General features: G+C 32.9%; 1 non-coding gene across 1 annotated transcript; it reads left to right on the top strand.

Annotated features, from left to right (window-relative positions):
• The first annotated feature begins 19,201 nt into the window (after positions 1-19,201).
• LOC141700226 (small nucleolar RNA R71) lies at positions 19,202-19,308 on the top strand. The gene has a single exon (XR_012566251.1). It is a non-coding gene; the product is annotated as a small nucleolar RNA R71 (small nucleolar RNA).
• The last annotated feature ends 1,755 nt before the right edge of the window (positions 19,309-21,063 follow it).

Genomic DNA, 21,063 nt, shown 5'->3' with positions numbered 1-21,063 from the left:
CACTTGCTCTTTTAGCATTAGCACTATGTTTACCGGAATTCCTCCTAATCAAACTATTTACATCAAAAACCTCAACGAGAAAGTCAAAAAAGAAGGTGTTTTCCCCTCTCTCTCTCTTCCTCACTCACTCTCTCCCTCTCTCTCCCCCTCTATCCCTACCTCTCTCGCGCTCTCTCTCTTCCCCCTCTCTCTGTCTCTCTATCTATCTATCTATCTATTTATCTATCTATCTATCTATCTTTCTCTATTTCTCTCTTCATAGGTTTTAAAATTTTAAGTTGAATCTTTAATTTGTCTTTAATAGATAATGTTATTGATTAGTTATATCTCAATGTTTATATGTGTATGTAAAAGCTAATAATTGTATTGATTAATTTGTTATTGCTACGTGTTTGATGTTTGTAGTTGCGTAATTGGAATAAGTAGAGTTGGATTATATGATTAGGTTGAACAACTTTCACAGTTATTATACTGGTTTCACAGAGCTGAAGAGATCCTTATATTCCTTTTTCTCGCAGTATGGGAGGATTCTGGACATTGTTGCTTTGAAGATGGTGAAACTCAGAGGACAGACTTGGCTTGATTTTAGTGAAGTTACTACTGCTAATGATGTTCGACAGATGGAGAATTTTCCTTTTTACGGCAAGCCTATAGTAAGCTTTGAGCATGACAAAGCTTTTTAGTCATTTGAATTATGACATGGATGAATAATATAGAATTTATAAAAAAGCATAGAAGGAAATTTTGCAAACAATAAGTGGTTGCTTGTGAACTCAGATTTAGGTCATCCCTTTATTGTTATGAAGGATAATTGTTTAAATGTCCTATCAATTCAATGAGCTGATCAAGTCTTATTGTTAGATGATATTCAGCACTAAAGCTATTAAAGATTCAAAGTTTCTTACTTCTTTTAACTAAATTATTCAACCTACAGGCATACCGCGAGTTAATACACTGCCACCTTTGTCTAGTAGACCTGTGACCAGGAATGAAGGAGGCTTGATTGTTGCACCAAAGCCTCTTCACATTCCACCAAACCTTGTTAATCCCCTTGATGATCCATTGCAATCATGGACTAGATCTCCTACCAAGTCAAAAATGGAACCTGTATTAGCTAGATGGTAGCTTATTTCATCAGATCATCTAGGTACTAGTGGTCCTGCAATTGATGTATGCTTTTTCTCATTAGAAACTGAACAAGTGTCCTTTTCCTTTTTTTTTTTTTATGGAGTCGTTCTTTTCTTATGTTTACGACTTGTATGCACAAACTCCTGTCTTGAAAAAATCACAGATCCTTCTTCCAGGGATTCGCTGCAGCTTGCCCCAATGCCGGATTCATACAACCTGGATAGGGGATTGCTCCTTTCAATTCAAGCGATACAGGTACTTATTATAAATTTTGTTTAAGAAGATAATAGTGATTTAAGTTTTTTACGTGATGATAATAATATGTTTAAAATTGCCTCAGTATTTTCTACATGTGCAAGCTGTATTTGACTACTTTTTTTTCTTCTGTTTCAGGATTTGTTAGAGAACAAGGGTCACCCTGTCATTATGGGGATTGGTGATTACTTACCCCCTCGGTTTTCATCTCACTTTATTGTCTTTTATATGTGCTTGTTCTCATTAATTATTGTAATAATCTTATTTTTCTAAAAATCTTTTAATTTTTTCCCAACTCAGCCCACTTTTGACCCACGAAATGTAAGCAATTGCTTCGCCCGCGGCTTGATCGAAAAATTAAGTTCCTAATCGATATATTCTACAGGTACCAATTTCTACTTAATTACAGCAGTTGCTCCACTTTTTTGCTCAATTATTCATCATAATTAGTAGCTTCATATGAATATGTATAATATTAACTATATTAATTGAAATTGTTGATCACAGTAGCTTTGTGGCTTGTGTGACTGTTCTAATCTATTCTATTGGATGCTAAAAGAGTTTGCTATACCAAATTATAGCAACTCTTGCCATATTCTTCCTGTTTGTGCTGGTTTAGAAGAGATGTTGTTCATGTTTCGAGAAAAGAGATCCACAGTTATGTATTACATCGGCCAGAACTAATGGATAATATTTATATGTGTTTTAATTGGAGATGATAAGTGATATTATTGAAACCTTTGTCTTACTTCTGATTTGCAGGATTCACCAATTCGTGTATCAGCATAACAGTTTCTTACATTCAGGGCATTGATGCCCCACCAGTGTGTAATAGCTCTAGCTGCAATTGTAATAGTATCTTTTTGGCAGATCGAAGAACTAGTAACGAAGTTAATAGTTAGTATGATGTTGGGGTTGTTGATGTATTTTATGGATGGAACTTGTAATGGGTTATTGGATGATGTTTTTGGATGGCTAGTAGAAATTGTTGAATGGTTATTAGGAGAATTTTCATGGGCTTCTGTAATTATAAATATTATCTTGCAAAAATTTTAATTAAAGCATTGCATTTGATATTTGGGTGTTATACTTATAAAAGTATAGTAAGCTTGTACCAGATATTAATGGTGTTGCATTAGCTATATAAGCGTTGCTTTTAATTATGTTCTACTATCCTAAAAGTTGATAAAAAGCGTTGCCATTACATACCAGTGGTATGGCATGTGGACCGCTGCTGATGTGGCATATGGGCCCCACTACTTATGTGGCATTTTAGTGGGGCCCACTACTGACGTGTGCTTGTGTGGGGCCTATTGCTGACGTGGCATCCACGTGTCACGTGCTTACGTGGCCTTAATATGATACCCACACACGGAGTCCTACATCCAGCTTATGTCAGAGCCAACGCTTTTTGGTGTTGTCATTTGATGTATATACTGTTGCATTACATCTATTAGGCAATGCTTATTAGGTGTTGCTGTTGATCCCCAAAAAGCATTGCATTAGGCCTCTAATGCATGGCCGCAGATGTAACGCCCCTTGGTGTTGCATTATTGAAATGCAACTCTTTGACATAAGGCAAGAACAGAAGAGCATAGCATTTGAGCACTTATGGCGTAGTGCTTGGATCTTCACTTTGATATTTTTATGTTGCATGGATCTTAAATCAATAAGCTGCATAACTAAGAAATGTTATTGCTAAATTAGTATGGTAATTCTGTGAATGTAGTAGAAAATATTTTAAAAGAGTACAATCTAAGATAATATAATTAGTCTATTTGTCATGCATGATATAGGCCAACTTATATGGAGTCTCGTGGAGAACTGTATCTATTATTCTAACCTGTAAGACTAGAAAGTCATTGTTATGGATTAAAAACTAAGGTATATTAATTACTGTATTCATTATATAGGTTCGGGAGCTCAAGGCCTTTAATGGTTACTCTCGTGTATCGTAGTTTAACTCTGTTTCTACGAGATGCATACGTATCTTTGTGAATTAGAGAATCAAGCCAAAAAATGTAGTTCTGATTTGTGGGGTGAGGGCCCTTATATAGATAATTAAATTCCTTGAATTGGACTAGAGTTAGGAGACTTTGTGGGCAAGTCTCTGAATTAGTATGGACTATGGAGTCCTAGGAAGCAGGAAACTGATTCCTTATTCCTTTTAGGTGCCTTGGAGGCTAATCTACAAAGATTTATGTCCTCATTGGGGACTCATCTTAACAGCTGATTTCTCCTTTATTAATTAATTACGAAATTAATTAATATTCAGGGTTTTGGGCCCTTTCTAATTGGGCTTCATTGTTGGACCGTATCGGGTCTAATTAATTTTAACATTAATAATATTCCTAGGCTAATTTTAGGCCCCTATCAAGGGTCTTGGGCCTCTTCTAATGGGCTTAATTGCCATCCCAATGTTAATACAATTAGTGCGATATTACGCAATCAAGGCTTATTTTATTCCCTATTATTTGCCCCCCAACTTCTGGGAAACCGTAAAAGATTTCGCAGAAGTTGAGTTCATTCGTTCCCTTACAGGGTATCGTTTTGGCGTGAAGTGTGGAGCGACCTACAAATTTATAATGATTTTCTTTGTACACGGCTTCAGGGTTATTTTTAGAACTTCCCTATATTTTCTTACCCTTTTCCCTCTTTTTAGGAATTTCTGGTATTTTTCAGGAATTTTCCCTTAATTTCTGGCATTTTTCCTAATTTTCAAGAATATTCTAATACTCACAGATATTACTTCCTTAATATTTAAGAATATTTATCAAAATAATTTTTGAAATTATTTTCAATTTTCCCTAATTTTCTTGGATTTTTCTAAAATTTCAGCCCTTTTTCGAGCAGGATCCTACTCGAAATTTGAACCTGGATCATAGTCGAATTGTGGACTGCTCCTGAGCCCTGGTTGAACAATTTCGCTAGGATTCATGACCAGGATTTTGACCTGGATCCTAGTCGAGTTAACGACCTGGATCCTGGTCGAAATTTTGGCCGCAACATGATTCATGCTCGTGAAATTTCGACTAGGATTCACGACCAGGAGTTCGACCTGGATCCTAGTCGATTTACGACCTGGGTCTTGGTCAAAATTCATGCCACCTTTTGACTCCTGTTTGTGAAATTTTGCTCATCTTTAGGCTCCTATTCGAACTATTCGTCCAGGATTCACGACCTATATCTTGACTTTGATCCTGTCTTTTGGCTCTTCTTTGTATTTGGCTTTAATTCGGGCCTCTCGCATATCCAAATCCTCTTTGGATTTGGAACCTCTATATTTCCAAATACTATTTGGATTTGGGCTTTGATTCTTCGAATTTGGACCTTGACTTGGGCCTTTACATTCCAAATCCATTAAGAATCAAGAAATTGTTAAGAATCTTCGAGGACATTCCGAAAGGTTGGATCAATTAAAAAATGATTTAAAAAAAATTAGATCATGAATATATCAAATAAATTTAAAAAATAGTACAATAGGTAAGGCAACACTAAATAACCAACTGCAATACCAGAAAGCAAATGCAATGTATAAAGTGCCACGTCATCACGTGGGCCCCACTTGTACCATGTCAGCATGCCATGTCAGCATTTTGGGGCCCCACATGTGGGACCCACTAATGCCACATCAGCATGCCTTGTCAACATTTATTAAATAAATAAAATGTCTAATGCAATGTTATGACCTCTACTATTCCATGTTGTGCAACGCTAACAGTTATTAGCATGGGTAGCTTCAATGTACTTGCAACGCTTTTCCTCCACCGTGTTGTAATAAACTGAAAATTTTGTAGATAATGCAAGCGCTTTTTGTGTAATGCTAGCTATAACCGTTGCCTATGTGCACTTATGGCGTAGTACCTTAAGAGATGTCAGGGATGTTCTATAGGATCGGTAATTTTATTATAGTAGACTTTAGAATTTTGATGTTGCTTTTGTACATGATGGTATTTTGATTGACTTTATAATTTTTTGTTGGTTTGTTGGTTTCATTGTTGTAGGAGATAGACCGGGTTATTAATGATTATCAAATTATGTGATTTTGATTTTTTGGTCTTGTCTTTCTGTTTATTTGTCCAAATTTTGGTATTTTTGGGTGTTTATAAATGAAATGTGTACGTAAACGTATAAGGCATAAATATCAATTAATATATACAACCTGTTTATAACTGATGATGAAGATGCTAAACATATCAGATTTATTTAATGAACCAATGTCTAATCAAGCCTCTAACATCGGTTTTCTTTTACATGTGATGTAAAAAGGTAACTTTGACATCTATTTTATATCCAAAAGCGATGCCAGAAGACAACTTTGACATCAATTTTCTTTCTAAAATGATGTAAATACTGATTTATACTTTGTAAATTAATTGTTAAAGTTCATACCTAGATCATATAAAAGCTATTTGGAAAAGGATGTAATGCAATTTTTGTTTAAAAACAAAGAAAATATATCAGACTGTAATCCAGAACCTGTGTTAAAGATGTTCCCAGACATTAGTTCACAACCGATGTCATATGGGGGTATCTTTCTCTACACCCGCATAGACATCGGTCGGGAAACGTTTAACATTGGTTTCTAGCCAATTTCTATTAAAGTTTTTTTAGTAGTGTATAGAATACAATTAAATTATCATACAACTTATCCTCAGGGTTATCAAAATGACAGTCTCGTTATGTACATGCATGTCTTGCACAATAAATATTCAGAAAGTAAACTTTAAATGCCTATATTTCATAACCAAAAAAACCTACAGATCAACCGGAAAAAATTTTAGATTCTACAAATAAAAAAAAAACTATTAAATTTGGCAGAAATAACTGATGCAATAATTTGCAGATTGAGCAATCAAAAATCTGATAAAATTATATTCAGGACTGAAGCGAAAGTCTGTAAATTCTACAGACAAAAAACTGTTAAAAAAATCTGCAAATATTTCAGCAAATATAATAATGCATGTGCAAAAACATTTTCGTCCAAATTCTGCATTCTGCTAAAAACTGCTCCAAATAATCTGATAAAGCAATACACATATTATATTCTTAAAATCTGCAGATTAATAGATTTCAAACACATTACGACAAACACAAAGCAAAATGTCTTAAAATTTATGAATGACCTAAATTATCTTACCATAGATTTGTCTCAAGTTCAGTAAATCATCCCCGGGTATAATAAATTTTAAACTTAATAAAGCTAAACCTCAAATATTTGAGAAAAAGTCATCAACTAAAACACTATATTAAATGAAGTTACAATCGCATGCCCTGCCAATAGCAGGTACAGTGGCAACATAAAAACAGTTTCAAACAGTAAATACTTCAGTCTCTAACATAGTAGTAATTTGAAAACAAAGCTGGACTAGTAGATTTGTGGTATTACTAATTTTTCTGACTTTCTTCACTCACTCTCCACGATCTAGATTTTTCCCGTGATGCAAGTTTAATTTTACAGGTCAAAACTCTTGGCCCTGATTTTGTCCTCTTTTCTGATTCTCGAGTTCTGTCAAATAAAATTTTGCCTATACAATAGTTAAGCAATAAAGACTAGTCTAACAAGTTGGCGTATGAAACATATTATTAAATGATTCCATAATTATTTCATCAACAATAGTTTTCTTAATTGTAGTGATACTACCTATAAAATGCATACTTATAATTTATTACCAATAATATTCTCAAATTTTTGATTCCTAATGCTTCCAAAAGGATCAACCTTTTCTAAGTCCAAAATCAAGAATTTACTGATTCCCTGGAAAATATGGCATCTCCCCTAACAACTGCTAAGAACATCAGAAATACTTCTTATTTAATGTTATTGTTAAGTAACCAGTCGCTCTAAACCTTAAGGTAGTAGAGGAAGGCCCGAACATGATCTTATACTCTTTAACACTCCCCCTCAATCGTACGATACTTTTCGCTACGATTGACAACAACAGGTACAACTAATACCAATATAAATATTAAAAAATATTTAAATTAAATAAATGGGGGCGGGAGGACTCGAACACGAGTTCCTCCCTAAACTGAGATTTGATACCATGTTAAACTTTACATAATAATGATTTTATTATAATAAGACTTGTTCTCAATTATAATAGAAGAGAGACTTATATACCCAACAACCAAACTTAATGAAGTAAAATATTCTAATAAGGAAACTATTATAATAATGAAACTATCCAATAATACAATATCATTATATATATTAACACCCCCCCCCCAAACTCATGATATTGAATCGGGAGTTTCCAAATCAAGTGACGGAGCCACGTACCAAACAAATCCAAAGCTGCAACACCAGATTCAAGAGCATTCAAATAAATCCAAAAAAAGAGTTACGAATCCAAATAAACAAAAAACTTCCAAATGAATCCAAACACACAAAAAAAAGAACGCAGCAACAAAAGAGAAATCGTCCAAAGGCGCAACAACCCAAGAGAAAACAAAACAATCAAATTACCAAAGCAACAAATCTGCAACCACTGAAAACAATACTATAACTTCATTGAAAATAAGAAAATGCAATCAAATCACCAAAGCAATAAATCTGCAACCATCAAAAATAATATTAAAACTGCATGCAAAATTGAATCCAAATCCAAAACCAAACTCCATAATCAACCAAATACAAACTCCAGATAATTGAATCCAAGTCACCAAATTGTATCTAATCATCAACCAAATAAAATTGTATCTCAATTTAAATTGTATCCAAATCGAATCAAATCTCGTGAAGGGCCAGTGTGCCTAGAGCACTAGATAAACTAAACCAATGTGCCTTGAGCACCAAATAAATTAAATAATCTCTCGTAGGGCTAATGTGCTTAGAGCACCATATATACTAAACCAATGTGCCTAGACCACCAAATAACCTATACCAATCCCGTGAAGAACCAATATGCCTACAATACCTGATAAAATAAAATAGAAGGCGGAGAAGTATACAAATGTTCCTAGGGATACCCTTATCATCAACACGAGAAAAGGAAATGAAGATGAGGGGGAAAGAAAGAGAAAAAATAATATTATCAAGGAGCCAATATCATTGAAGCAAGATCGAGAGTGCATAGAGTCCCAACAAAAACCAGCAAAAATATTATATGAGAGTTCCAACCAAAACCAGCAGAAAAGTTGCTTGAGAGTCCCCACCAAAATCAATAGAAAAAAACAATTTCAACCAAAATCAAGTACCCTCGGAAATCAACCAAATTGAAGAAAAAACAATAATTATGATTAAAATTTAAAATATCGAAGAAAATAAATAACTGATTTGAATAAGAAGAAGACAAGAAAAAATAATAATAATAACACATATTTTAAACCCAATATGTGGAACCTAACCCGATATAACTCATTATCAACCTATCCCGGATCGAATCATAGTTCTTGATATCATAATAAATAACCAGTCGCTCTAAAACCTTAAGGTAGTAGAGGAAGACCCGAATAGGATCTTATACTCTTTAACTTTTATAATCAATTTATTCAACCCTAAGAAATTAAGATATCTTTTGCTTTGCGAATTCATAATACGATTGATTTTCTATCATCTTTTCAGGAGATCAGCAACCAAAAATCTCAACAAAAGGATATTTGACCATAGGAAAGATGACTGAATGAAAATGTGAGACAAATTACACCTACAATTTACATTAATTTGCATCCTAAATTAAATAAAGAATAGTCAGAAATTTAGATTCACATTAGTATGTTCTAAATAAATAAAGAAAAATCATAAACTTACATAAGTTATAAATGGCTCAATAATTTATAAATTATATAGAACGTTAAATTTACATTTTTCTTACAAATCTAATCTTCTACTGCTCTTAAGTTTGTATAAACACTAGAACTTGCTCTTACGCGAATCTTCTTTATTGACAACCATTATTTAATTATTATATTTTAATACTTATGTGTATGGATAAGATTCAGTGTTGTTACTGTTTAATTGCCTAAGCTAATATTTAAGATGTTAGTCCCTCGGTCCCTTTTTAGTTGTCACATTTTCTTTTATAAAAGTCAAATTGGCCAATTTTTGACCGTAGATTAAACATTACTGTTATATTACTTAAAAAAACTAAAAATTATATATTAACATAGATTAAATCTACTTTTCGGTGATGTAATTTATTTATTTTATTCAATTATAAAATATTAATAAACTTCGGTCAAATTTAAGTCAATTTGACGAGGTCAAAGTTAAATGTGACAACTAAAATGTGATAACTAAAAAGGGATCAAGGGAGTATTATATTTTGATTTTCTTTGTAAAACACCGAAATCAAAGTAAGTGATTTTCGTTACTCACTTTTTTAAAAAAAATTTGTTCATTTTATTGGATCATGTTGTTGTATCAAAAATATTTTATTGATTTAGATAATTGCGATTGTGATATTAAAAATAGAAAAGACTTTACTAACTCCCAGTTTTAGTAGTATGTCGGTTTATAGAATCCGGTATAGTAGGGTGATGGATCTTTATTTATTTCTTTTTGGACTTTTGTTATTGAACTAGTGTACTAGTGTGCAAGCTCGGCCTCAATATCTGTACTTTTATTTCTATAGTGACTTTTTGATATCTTGGGTTTGGAAACTTCATTATTATGCCTTAGAATTTGAATTATCTTAATTTATATTTATTAGTTTGATTTTGAATTAATATTTTGAAAGGTCCAGATGTTATAAATTAACCAAACATGTTTTGTTAAATATAAAAGTGTTAAATTTTTAGTTAGCTTTCAATGGTCACAATAATAAAAACTATAGATTTATTTTAGTACCTTAATTTTCCTTTTCAATATTACCTCAAAAATTGTAAAGTGGGTACCATATGATGTAAAATATTAGGTTTAGAGTTGAAAATTGCTAATTATTCAAAAATTAATGAATATTTATTTAGAAATAAATAAATCATGTTCAATAATTGATAAACAAATAATTTCTTTAAGTTAATAAATATTTTTGGAATTATCAATTATAAACACAAAGTAATGGTAAATACAAAATGTAATACAAACAGTAGAATGCTATAAAAGCTCCTGTCACTAATCTTTCTTGTATTCTTTCTTCTCATTCTAGGAAGAAAGGCATCAAAGGCTGCATATTTAATTTTGGAGCATTTTCTTCATTGTTTACTGCTAAATCATAAGAAAATATAAGAAATATGATGAGTATTTATAAATATTATTTACAACAAAATTGAAGATAAAAAATATTTATTAAAGTAATCAATTAATCGACCATAGTGGCACTAAAATATAAACAATAATTTTCTTGAGTAATATTTGTTGTGGTTGTACAATTCTTTGTTATTAAACAAAAATTGTAAAAAATATTTTAAAAAATATATTTCAAACTGCTAAGTTTCTATAACAAAACTAGATGCCTACACATAAAGTTTTTTTTAACAAAATTCTTACACTGTTGGAGTGGATCCGAGTTAACAAGATTTTACACATAAAATTACCCACTCAACGTTTACAAATAGGGGGATTGGAAAAAGTTGAAATTAGAGTAATGAATATCGAAAATGGTTAAGAAGACTTTTCTAATAAACATATATGAGAAGATATATATGCATAATCGCATAAAAAAGAAGAAAAGGCATTGAATTTGATATGAATTTGTGGAAGAGAGGTACATGCATGATGCACAGAGGAGGCAGAAGGTTTTTGTGATGCACACATGAGGCTCAATGTTAGTCTTATATAGAGTCCTAACAAATAATTGGACAGTCAAGATAAAACGGTAACACAAATCAACGATTCTCATGAAGTATAATATGTATTATATTTTACTGTGAGTTAAAATCAAATTGCTCATATAAATTAACAACTTTAATTCTTTCATGTACCATTTTTCCCTAGAGGGGCAAATAAGGGCCCATGAATTAAAAATAATCTTGCTATTAAATTAGTAACATTGGGATACTTTCAATTTAAAAATATAAAAAATTGATAAATAATATAGCATTTTTTATAAGGTTAATTTCATATCCAAATGGCGGAATATGTGCTTGTGATTTTTTATTTTAATCAAATAATAAACATAATTGATTTTCTAGGCAATAAAGGTAATATTTTACACCTTACTTAAAATAATACTTGAGTGCACAACTTAAAAATAAGCAAAATATTATAATTTTTGAAGTAAAAATTATTTTTTTAACTTAATGCATATACGTTTTATAAGAAATAATAATTTTTGAAGTAAAAATTATTTTTTTAACTTAATGAATTACAAACATAATAATTTTTTAGTTTACTTTTGTAAGGAATACATATTGACTATGATATCAATTTTTAATGTGATGCTAAAACATAAAATTTTATGTTTGTACTTGTTCTATATATATGTTTAGAAAAATAACAATTTTTAAAATGGGAGATACCCAATATTTTAATTATTTATTTTATGTAAAGATGTAAATATTTTAACACTATGAAAAACAAATCTAAAATAATACAAAAAAAATTGGAACCATTTTACAATTTAGCATATCACTAGAACATATCCTTGACACTAAAATTTACATAAATATTTGCTTATGTAATTTTTGTTGTACTGTATGGTACAATTCTTTATTATTAAATAAAAATTTCAAATACACTACAATAGTTATAAAGTATTTTTAACATATTAAAAAATATAGTGTTGACATATTCAAGTGGATATGAGATAACAAGATTTTAAATCACCTACTCATTAAAAAACGCGAGTAATCAATTAAAAGGGGTTATCAAAAATGTTGTAATTAACCTATATAAGAGAATCTCGAACGCTATTAAGTAAACTTGTTAGATCAAACAATATTATCTAAAATTTTATTGAATGGGCAAAGAAATTCTTTTAGTGGGGTTAGCTATATTCATTAGTAATATTCAAAATATTATTTTATTATTAATTTCAAATATAAAATTAAAATAAATTTATGTTAGTTTTATTTAACACAATTGGAAATTAAACATGTATTTTATTAAAAATATATTTTCATGATAAAGATTTTATATTTTTATATTTACGTATATATCTAAAGTAAATAATATAAAATTAAGGAAAAATTATTACGATTATAGATATAATAACAATTTTAAAGAATGAAAAAAATAAAATTAACAAACATTACCCTCATATATTATAAACCTAAAAATAAATACCTCACATATAGATTATTTTATTAGAATATTAAAATTTTAATTTGTGATGACCCAAAATCCTCCACCTTGCCAATGTGAGTCAGAGTACCATATGGTGAAACGTGCATTATTACAATATATAATGAGATAAAATATTTCAGTAGGGGAACACCACTCCATTGTCTCTAGATCGAGTCTAACTATCACTAGTTACATATCGATAAATGTCTTAATACAAACTCATAAGTTTTCATATTTGAAATTATTAAAGTATTAGATAAGCTCGAAACTGCATCTTCTGTGGAACGGTTCAACTAAGGATAATCTTGTTGACTTTTCCCTTTCCTCTTCCTTTGTTACTAGTCATAATCTTTCATTCCATCTTCTACTCTATATGATTTTAAGAAATAACAAGAATGAGCATCTACATGCTCAGCAAGATATCCAATAATAATAGAATAATAAATAGTGAAAGTTGTATATCACAAAATAAGGATAAAAGTGCAAAAATATGACAATGAATATTATGAAATATAACAATTCCATGATAAAATTTTAAATTCGAGTTGTTTTTCGAATAAAGGAAGCAAACTCATCAAGAGCACATGATCAAAATAATCACAAGATGTGAATCTGTTCGTTTCCATCCTAGGTACCTTTGTGATGCGATCAACTAGCACGAAAGAGTACCATTCTCCGCGTGAATACTGCGCTCGCCTGATCATGGCTCATCGTAGAATCATCAAACATTTTAATGCTAGCATATATAATGGGTCCTACCTGAACCCATGGCTTCACTTGAGCCAAACAATAAAATTTATAATATCCGCACCTGGGATACAAAATTTCAAACCATGGGCACGTCCCATGTTGACTGTTATCAGAGTACGATTTTCACCGTTGAATGAACATTTTCAAAATTTGAATAATAAAATTCGGGCATCAAAGTCAATGAAGTAATGAAAGATAGAACTGGTTAGAACGACAAACCGATTGTACTTTTAAGAATACATTTCAGTTACGAATAAGATAATCAACTACAATTTAAAATTGTGATCTTCTCAAAATATTGAGAATAATCGATATTAAATAAGGGTTGGGTTGCTTGAACGTTAAACAACCCTTGCTTGCTAAATTATAATAAAATAAAATATTTAAAGATGGCTCCAACGTTAAATAATAATATGATTTTGGAAATTTCCTATGCGCAATTAGGTCAATGGTATCAAATGATACAGAAGGTTAATCCGAAAGATGGATCCAACTAATGACAATAAAATTTGGTGGTTCGAAAAAAAATAAACACACCTAGATTAAAGTCATCATTATTCAAAACAATAAATTACCCAAATGAATATTCTACGTACAAAGGGTATAACACATCCGTATTTATGAGGAATTTAGAAGGAAAATATATTCTCAAGATAAATAAACATAAAATGAAATGATAATTGAATTTTACAAAAAATTATTCAAAATTTTAAAATTTAACAAGTATGGATAAGGGGATAGAGTAAACTTGCCTTTGTCCCGAAGCACATGTCATTCACAATCTACTTTCATTAGCCCGTTAATCTCTATTTCTGACTTAAATTTGTAATTAATAAATCAACAATAAATATTCAGTATAATTGAACATAAAATAATTTTAATATTCAGTAAAATGACTTATTGATATCTCAAGTTCTCTACATAGCTGTTAGGATGAAAACACGCGCAAATATTCACGTAAGTATACGCGATCGCAAGTAATATAGAATTAATTCTAGTTCCTTCCCACAAAGACTGGTTTAGGTTAATTTCAATTAATGTACTTATGCAATAATGGTATGGATATTATTCAATGCTAAGATGATAACAAGTTAAGATTGTTTATAACTAAGATTATTAACTAACATGCAATTAACTAAGAGATTAAAAGGGTGATTTACTTATATAACACAAACATGGGATTCTAACTTCATTACTACTTCATTTAATAGCCTTTTTGTTTTTTTCCTTAGCATGCAATGGTGATGACACTAATCAAACAACATGAAACTAGTAAGCGCCAACTTTCATTGTACAAATACCATACTACCAGACATCCACAAAAGAGATAGAAGCTGAATAGACACCAATTATATTGAGACCCTATATGTCTATAGAATTTGACAACATAACGGTTTAATGAACAATTTATCTATCGTGATTACATAGGGCAAGTAAGATGGTTAAAATTACCTATGAATCATGCTTATCAAATACATGAACCTATGCTAGCATGGCATATTCTAAACCCCTATATTCACTTTCACTTCAATAGAGATTAACACGCTATTTTATAAGTTCGAGACGCTCATAAGACGAATAAGCACAACCAATAATAGGATATCCTACAATCACCACACACTAAGGTATCAAAACATATTAACTATTGAAATCCATAGTAAATCCGCTAGAACCCCACGATAACAATTAACCCATAATCGAGCTCATCATCACCGTGGGTTTCCGATGAAAGCATGGTATAATAAACTAAGTCTTTAATAAACTGAATAATAATCAAGTACGTTGAACAAGAATATAGGTTCAACAAAATAAGAAAACTAGCATCCAAGATTACAACTTAAAATAAAGAATCACAAGAATTAACTATATCCTATTCGCCTTGGTTATATTTGTGCTCCTAGGTCTTCTTTATGTCTTCTCCTTAAGCCTTGTTATGAAAACTGTCTTTAAGTTATCTTTATATTGCATCCCAATTAGAAGAGAAGTCTAGAAAATCACTCTTGTACTTAAACAAGATTCTCAGCTTTCGACTCGGTGCGACTGCGTGCTTTATTAGCGCGGGCGCGCTATCCTTCTGTTTCTTTAGCGCGGTCGCACGCTAGCACAGTGAGGGCGCGTTGACATTCTGGAAAAACTGATTTGCTTTCTTTTATTTGCTGATCCTTGATGGCATTCCACGAGTAAACTCCCAGGACACCTTCCTAACACCAATTTAGCACTGAAGCAAGGCTAAATCTCTTTGATCCCTTATTTATTCCTGAAATGCAAAACACTACAAAAATGCATCAAAAACACAAATAACTTGAGTACAAAATACCAATTCAAGCCTTTATAGAGCATTCTAAGTGGACATAAATACCACTTAACACACCCCCAAACTTGAATCGATGCTTATCCTCAAGCATAAACAGACTCAAATAATAAGAAATAAAAATGCATGAATGCAACTAAATGAATGCAACGATCCCCTCAGATTAACTAAACCAACCAACGAGCAACATCTCAATAAATGTAGTTATTCACACAAAGATCAATAAAATCCCATAAATCAACTTATAAGCCAGAAACGTGCGTGTTTGCAGATGCTTAAAAGATATACTATCGCAACTAGATCAATAATCATGACTCACTACTCATCAAGGCAATCACAAGGTTATAAATAGAATAAATACTAAACTCAAAATGACTGACAATACTTCAATTCTTATATTGGAGTTATTACATGGATTCATGCTTTTATTCACAACACCTAAACAATCACAAATATGCTTATTTGATCATGCAATGAGTGAGGTCCATGGAAGACTTATGCAATAATACCCATGTAGTGAGCGCTAGGTTAGTGGATCCCAGAATATGAAAGCCTTAGGTCACTAGGCACAAAGTCCCCTAAGAACTTAATAACTCGAGTATTAAAGAGCACGCTCGTGATCAATTATGCATCAACACATATCCTTTTTAGAGGTGTAGTTATGACAAGTGCCGTGATCAAACTATTTTTTAAGCTCTCAAAAGCAGCTAGGCACTCGTCATCAAACCTCAAAGGGACATCTTTCTCTAAAAGATTGTATAAGGGTTTAGAGATTTTAGAGAAAACCTTGATGAAACGCCGATAGAAACCCGTACGACAAAGAAAGCTGCGGACTCCCTTAACTAAAATTGGTAGAGGAACATTTTCAATGACCCCCACCTTGGCTTTATCCACCTCAAGACCTATAATAGAGACCTTGTGCCCAAGAATGATGACCTGTTGCACCATAAAGTGACATTTCTCCCAGTTGAGAACCAGATTGGTCTCAACACACCTTTTAGGAATGGAGCCAAGATTTTGCAAGTACTCATCAAAAGAATCATCGAACACAGAGGAATTATCCTTAAATACCTCCACATTCTCACCAATCATGTCATAGAAAATAGCCATTATGCATCTCTGAAATGTGGCAGGTGCACCACACAACCCAAAGAAACTTTTCTTAAGGTAAAAGTACCAAAAGGACAAGTGAAGGTAGTCTTTTCTTGATCCTCTTGAGCGATACAAATTTGATTATAACCCGAATAGCCATCCAGAAGACAATAGTACTCATGCCTAGCCAACCTGTCAAGCATCTGATGAATAAACGAAACAAGGAAGTGATCCTTCCTCGTAGCTTTATTCAGCTTCCTGTATTCCATGCAAACTCTCCACCATGTGACTGTTTCAGTAAGAATGAGCTCATTCTTCTCATTAGCAACAACTGTGATGCCTCCTTTATTCAACACACATTGAGCTGAACTCACCCAAGAACTGTCAGAAGTATGATAAATGATCCCTGCATCTAGCCACTTGAGAATTTCCTTCTTCATAACTTCTTTCATGATCGGATTAAGCTTTCTTTGTTGCTCAACAATTGGTTTGCTACCTTCCTCTAGCAGAACTTTATGCAAGCAATAAGAAGGGTTGATTCCCTTGATATCTGCTATAGTCCATCGAATTACGGATTTGAACTCTCTCAGAATCCTCAAGAACTTATCCTCATCACTAACTGAAAGGTCAGATGCAATAATAACATGCAAAGTAGATGCATCACCTAAAAATGCATAACTCAAGTGTTTAGGCAATGGTTTAAACTCAAGTGTAGGAGATTCCTCAATAGATGACATGAGGTACTTTGGAGAATTTTTTAGCTCTTCCAATCTAGAAGATTCAAATGGCATATCCAGCCTTCGATTCCAAGGAGAAGCATTCAAATATTGCAACTGCTCATCACCTTTGTCATCTTCACTTGAATTTACCAACAAGGCTTTCTCTAAGGCATTAGACCTTAGCATTTGATCAAGTTCTGAAGTAATCACATAATCGACCAACTCCATTTTTATGCACTCCTTATTATCAGTAGGGGATTTCATGGCATTAAACACATTAAAAGTCACATCCTGATCCAGTACTCACATAGTGAGCTCACCGTTCTACACATCAATCAAGGTTCGGCCCGTAGCCAAGAATGGTATTACCAAGATTATGGGAATTTTCTTATCCTACTCAAAATCAAGAATTACAAAATCAGTATGAAAGATGAGTTCGTCCACCTTGACCATGACATCCTCCATAATGCCTCGTGGATATGTAGTAGAACATTCGGCCAATTGCAAGGTCATATACGTAGGCTTTGGATTAGGTAAGTTCAACTTCTCGAAGATAGAAAAAGGCATCAAATTGATGCTAGCTCCCAAGTCACATAAGCAGTTGTCGAATGACACTTTTCCGATGGTGTAAGAAATAGTGAGGCTTCCAGGATCTTTCAGCTTTGGAGGTAACTTCTGTTGCAGCACAACAATGCATTCCTCCGTGAGAGCAACAATCTCTATTTCATCGAGCTTCACTTTCCGAGAGGGAATATCTTTCATAAACTTCACATAGCTAGGCATCTATTCAAGAGCTTCAGGGAAAGGTATATTGATATGAAGTTTCTTGAACACCTCAAGAAACTTCATAAACTGCTTATCCAACTTTTGCTTCTGTAGCCTCTTAGGAAAAGGTGGTGGAGGATAGATCTGTTTCTCCCATGTATTACCCTCAGAAGGAGTGTATTCCACATTTTGCTTCCTTGGTTCCACTTCTGCTTCCTTCTACACTTCTTCTTCAGCCACATCTTCAGATTCTTGAACTTGAGCTTTTTCTTGGCTTGCAACCTTCCCATACTTCAATATAATTGCCTTAACCTGCTCTTTTGCTTCCTTCTGTCCTAGCACTTTAGTGTCACTAGGGAGTATACCAAGTTATCGATTCAGCAAGGCATTGCCAATCTACCCAATTTGATTTTCCAAAGTTTTGATAGAAACCGCTTAGCTCTGGCACATGAGCCTTAACTCCTCCAATTCAGATTTTTCATTAGATTGTTACAGTTGGAGTTGTTGTCTTAGTGCGTATTGCGGTTGTTGAAAATCAAGAGGATTGTATTGCTTTGCAGCATACTGCTGATAAGGATGCTGCACCACATTCTGAGTGTTGCTCCAGTTGAAGTTATGATGATTGCGGTTGTTGGGATAATAGGTGGCTGGGACTGGTTGATGTGACCTCTAAAAATAGCACACTGCACTGTCTCATACGCACCAGTATAAAGCTCAAAGACACTAGTGATCTGATTAACTCCATAATTAGCCAAAGAATCGACCTTCATTGTCAAAGCCATAAGCTGAGCAGCTATAGCAGGAGCTCCATCTACCTCGAAAATTCCCTCTACTTTGCCTTGAGTTAGTCTCTGAGAAGGATTCTGATATTCATTAAAAGCCATCAGTTCAATCAAATCATAAGCTTCATCGTAGCTCTTAGCCCACATGGCTCTACCTGATGCTTCATCAATCATGGGTCTCGAAGTTGTACCCAAATCATTATAAAAGCAGTTAATAATTATTCAGTCAGGCATCCCATGATGATGACACTTCCTAAGCATCTCCTTACGATGATCCCAAGCTTTACACAAAGATTCTCTCGATTGCTGCGCAAATTGAGTAAAAGCATTCCTGATTGCAGCTGTCTTCGCCATAGGGAAGAATTTAATGAGAAACTTCTGAGCAAGATTTCCCACTTGGTGATTGAGCCTGGTGGTAGAGAATGTAACCAACACTTAGCTTTATCCCTTAGAGAGAGTGGGAAAAGCCTCAACTTAATAGTATCTTCAGAGACATTGATTTTGAAAGTGTCGCACATCTCGATGAAATCTCTGATATGCATGTTGGGATCTTCCGTTGGAGAACCCCTAAACTGAGCCGAGTTCTGCACCGTCCGAATCATGCTAGACTTGATTTCAAAAATGTTAGCCGTGATGGATGGTCTGACAATGCAAACTGAATATCATTGATTTTCGGCTGAGAGTAGTCCATCAAAGCCTTTGTATTTGCTTCTGGTTCACCCATTGCAACAAGAGCTTCTTCTTCAACTTTCTCCTCCTTAGCAAGAACTTCTTCCTCTATTAAAACTTCTTCCTCCTCTTTATCCAGCGTTCTCTTTCGAGATCGAGAATGTGTTAACATAAACGTTCTCTAAAGTACCTGAAAAGCAACAAGTAAACAAGTAAGTAAAATATCCGAGTCAGTGAACTTTAACGACCGCTGATGTCAAGCACATAAACTAAAAATTAACACCGAGTCCTCGGTAGTGGCACCAAAAACTTGTTAGGATGAAAACACGCGCTAATATTCATGCAAGTATACGCGATCTCGAGTAATATAGAATAATTCTAGTTCATTCCCACAGAGACTGGTTTAGGTTAATTATAATTAATGTACTTATGCAGTGATGGTATGGTTATTATTCAATGATAAGATGATAACAAGTTGAGATTGTTTATAACTAAGATTACTAATTAACATGCAATTAACTAAAAGATTAAAAGGGTGATTTACATATATAACACAAACATAGGATTCTAACTTCATTACTACTTCATTCAATAGCCTTTTTATTCTTATCATTTGCATGAAATGGTGATGACACTAATCAGACAACAAGAAACTAGTAAGCACCAACTTTCATTGTACAAACACCCTACTACCAGACATCCACAAAAGAGATAAAAGCTGAATAAACACCAATTATATTGAGACCCTGTATGTCTTTAGAATTTGACAACATAACAGTTTAATGAACAAGTTATCTATCGTGATTATATAGGGCAAGTAAGATGGTTAAAATTACCTACGAATCATGCTTATCAAATATATGAACCTATGCTACCATGGCATATTCTAAACCCCTATATTCACTTTCACTTCAATAGAGGTTAACACGCTATCTTATAAGTTCGCGACGCTCATAAGACGAATAAGCACAACCAATACTAGGATATCATACATTTGTCGTACACTAAGGTATCAACACATATTAACTATTAAAATCTATAGTAAATCCGCTAGAACCCCCCGATAACGATTAGCCCATAACCGAACTCATCATCACCATGGGTTCCGATGAAAGCATGGTATAATAAACTAAGTCTTTAATAAACTGAATAATAATCAAGTACGTTAAACAAGAGTATAGGTTCAACAAAAAAAGAAAACTAGCATCCAAGATTAGAACTTAAAATAAAGAATCACAAGAATAAACTAGATCCTCTTCGCCTTGGTTGTATTTGTGCTCCGAGGTCTTCTTGATGTCTTCTCCTTAAACTATGTTATGAAAAACATCTTTAGGTTGTCTTTATATACCATCTCAATAAGAAGAGAAGTCCAGAAAATCACTCTTGTACTTGAAATAGGATTCTCAGCTTTCAACCCGGCGCGAC

The sequence above is a fragment of the Apium graveolens genome, unplaced genomic scaffold, assembly GCF_009905375.1.
Source record: "Apium graveolens cultivar Ventura unplaced genomic scaffold, ASM990537v1 ctg1929, whole genome shotgun sequence".
NCBI classification, from domain to species: Eukaryota; Viridiplantae; Streptophyta; class Magnoliopsida; order Apiales; family Apiaceae; genus Apium; species Apium graveolens.
Note: the sequence above shows the minus strand (reverse complement) of the source record. Positions and strands in the feature narration are given on the sequence as shown.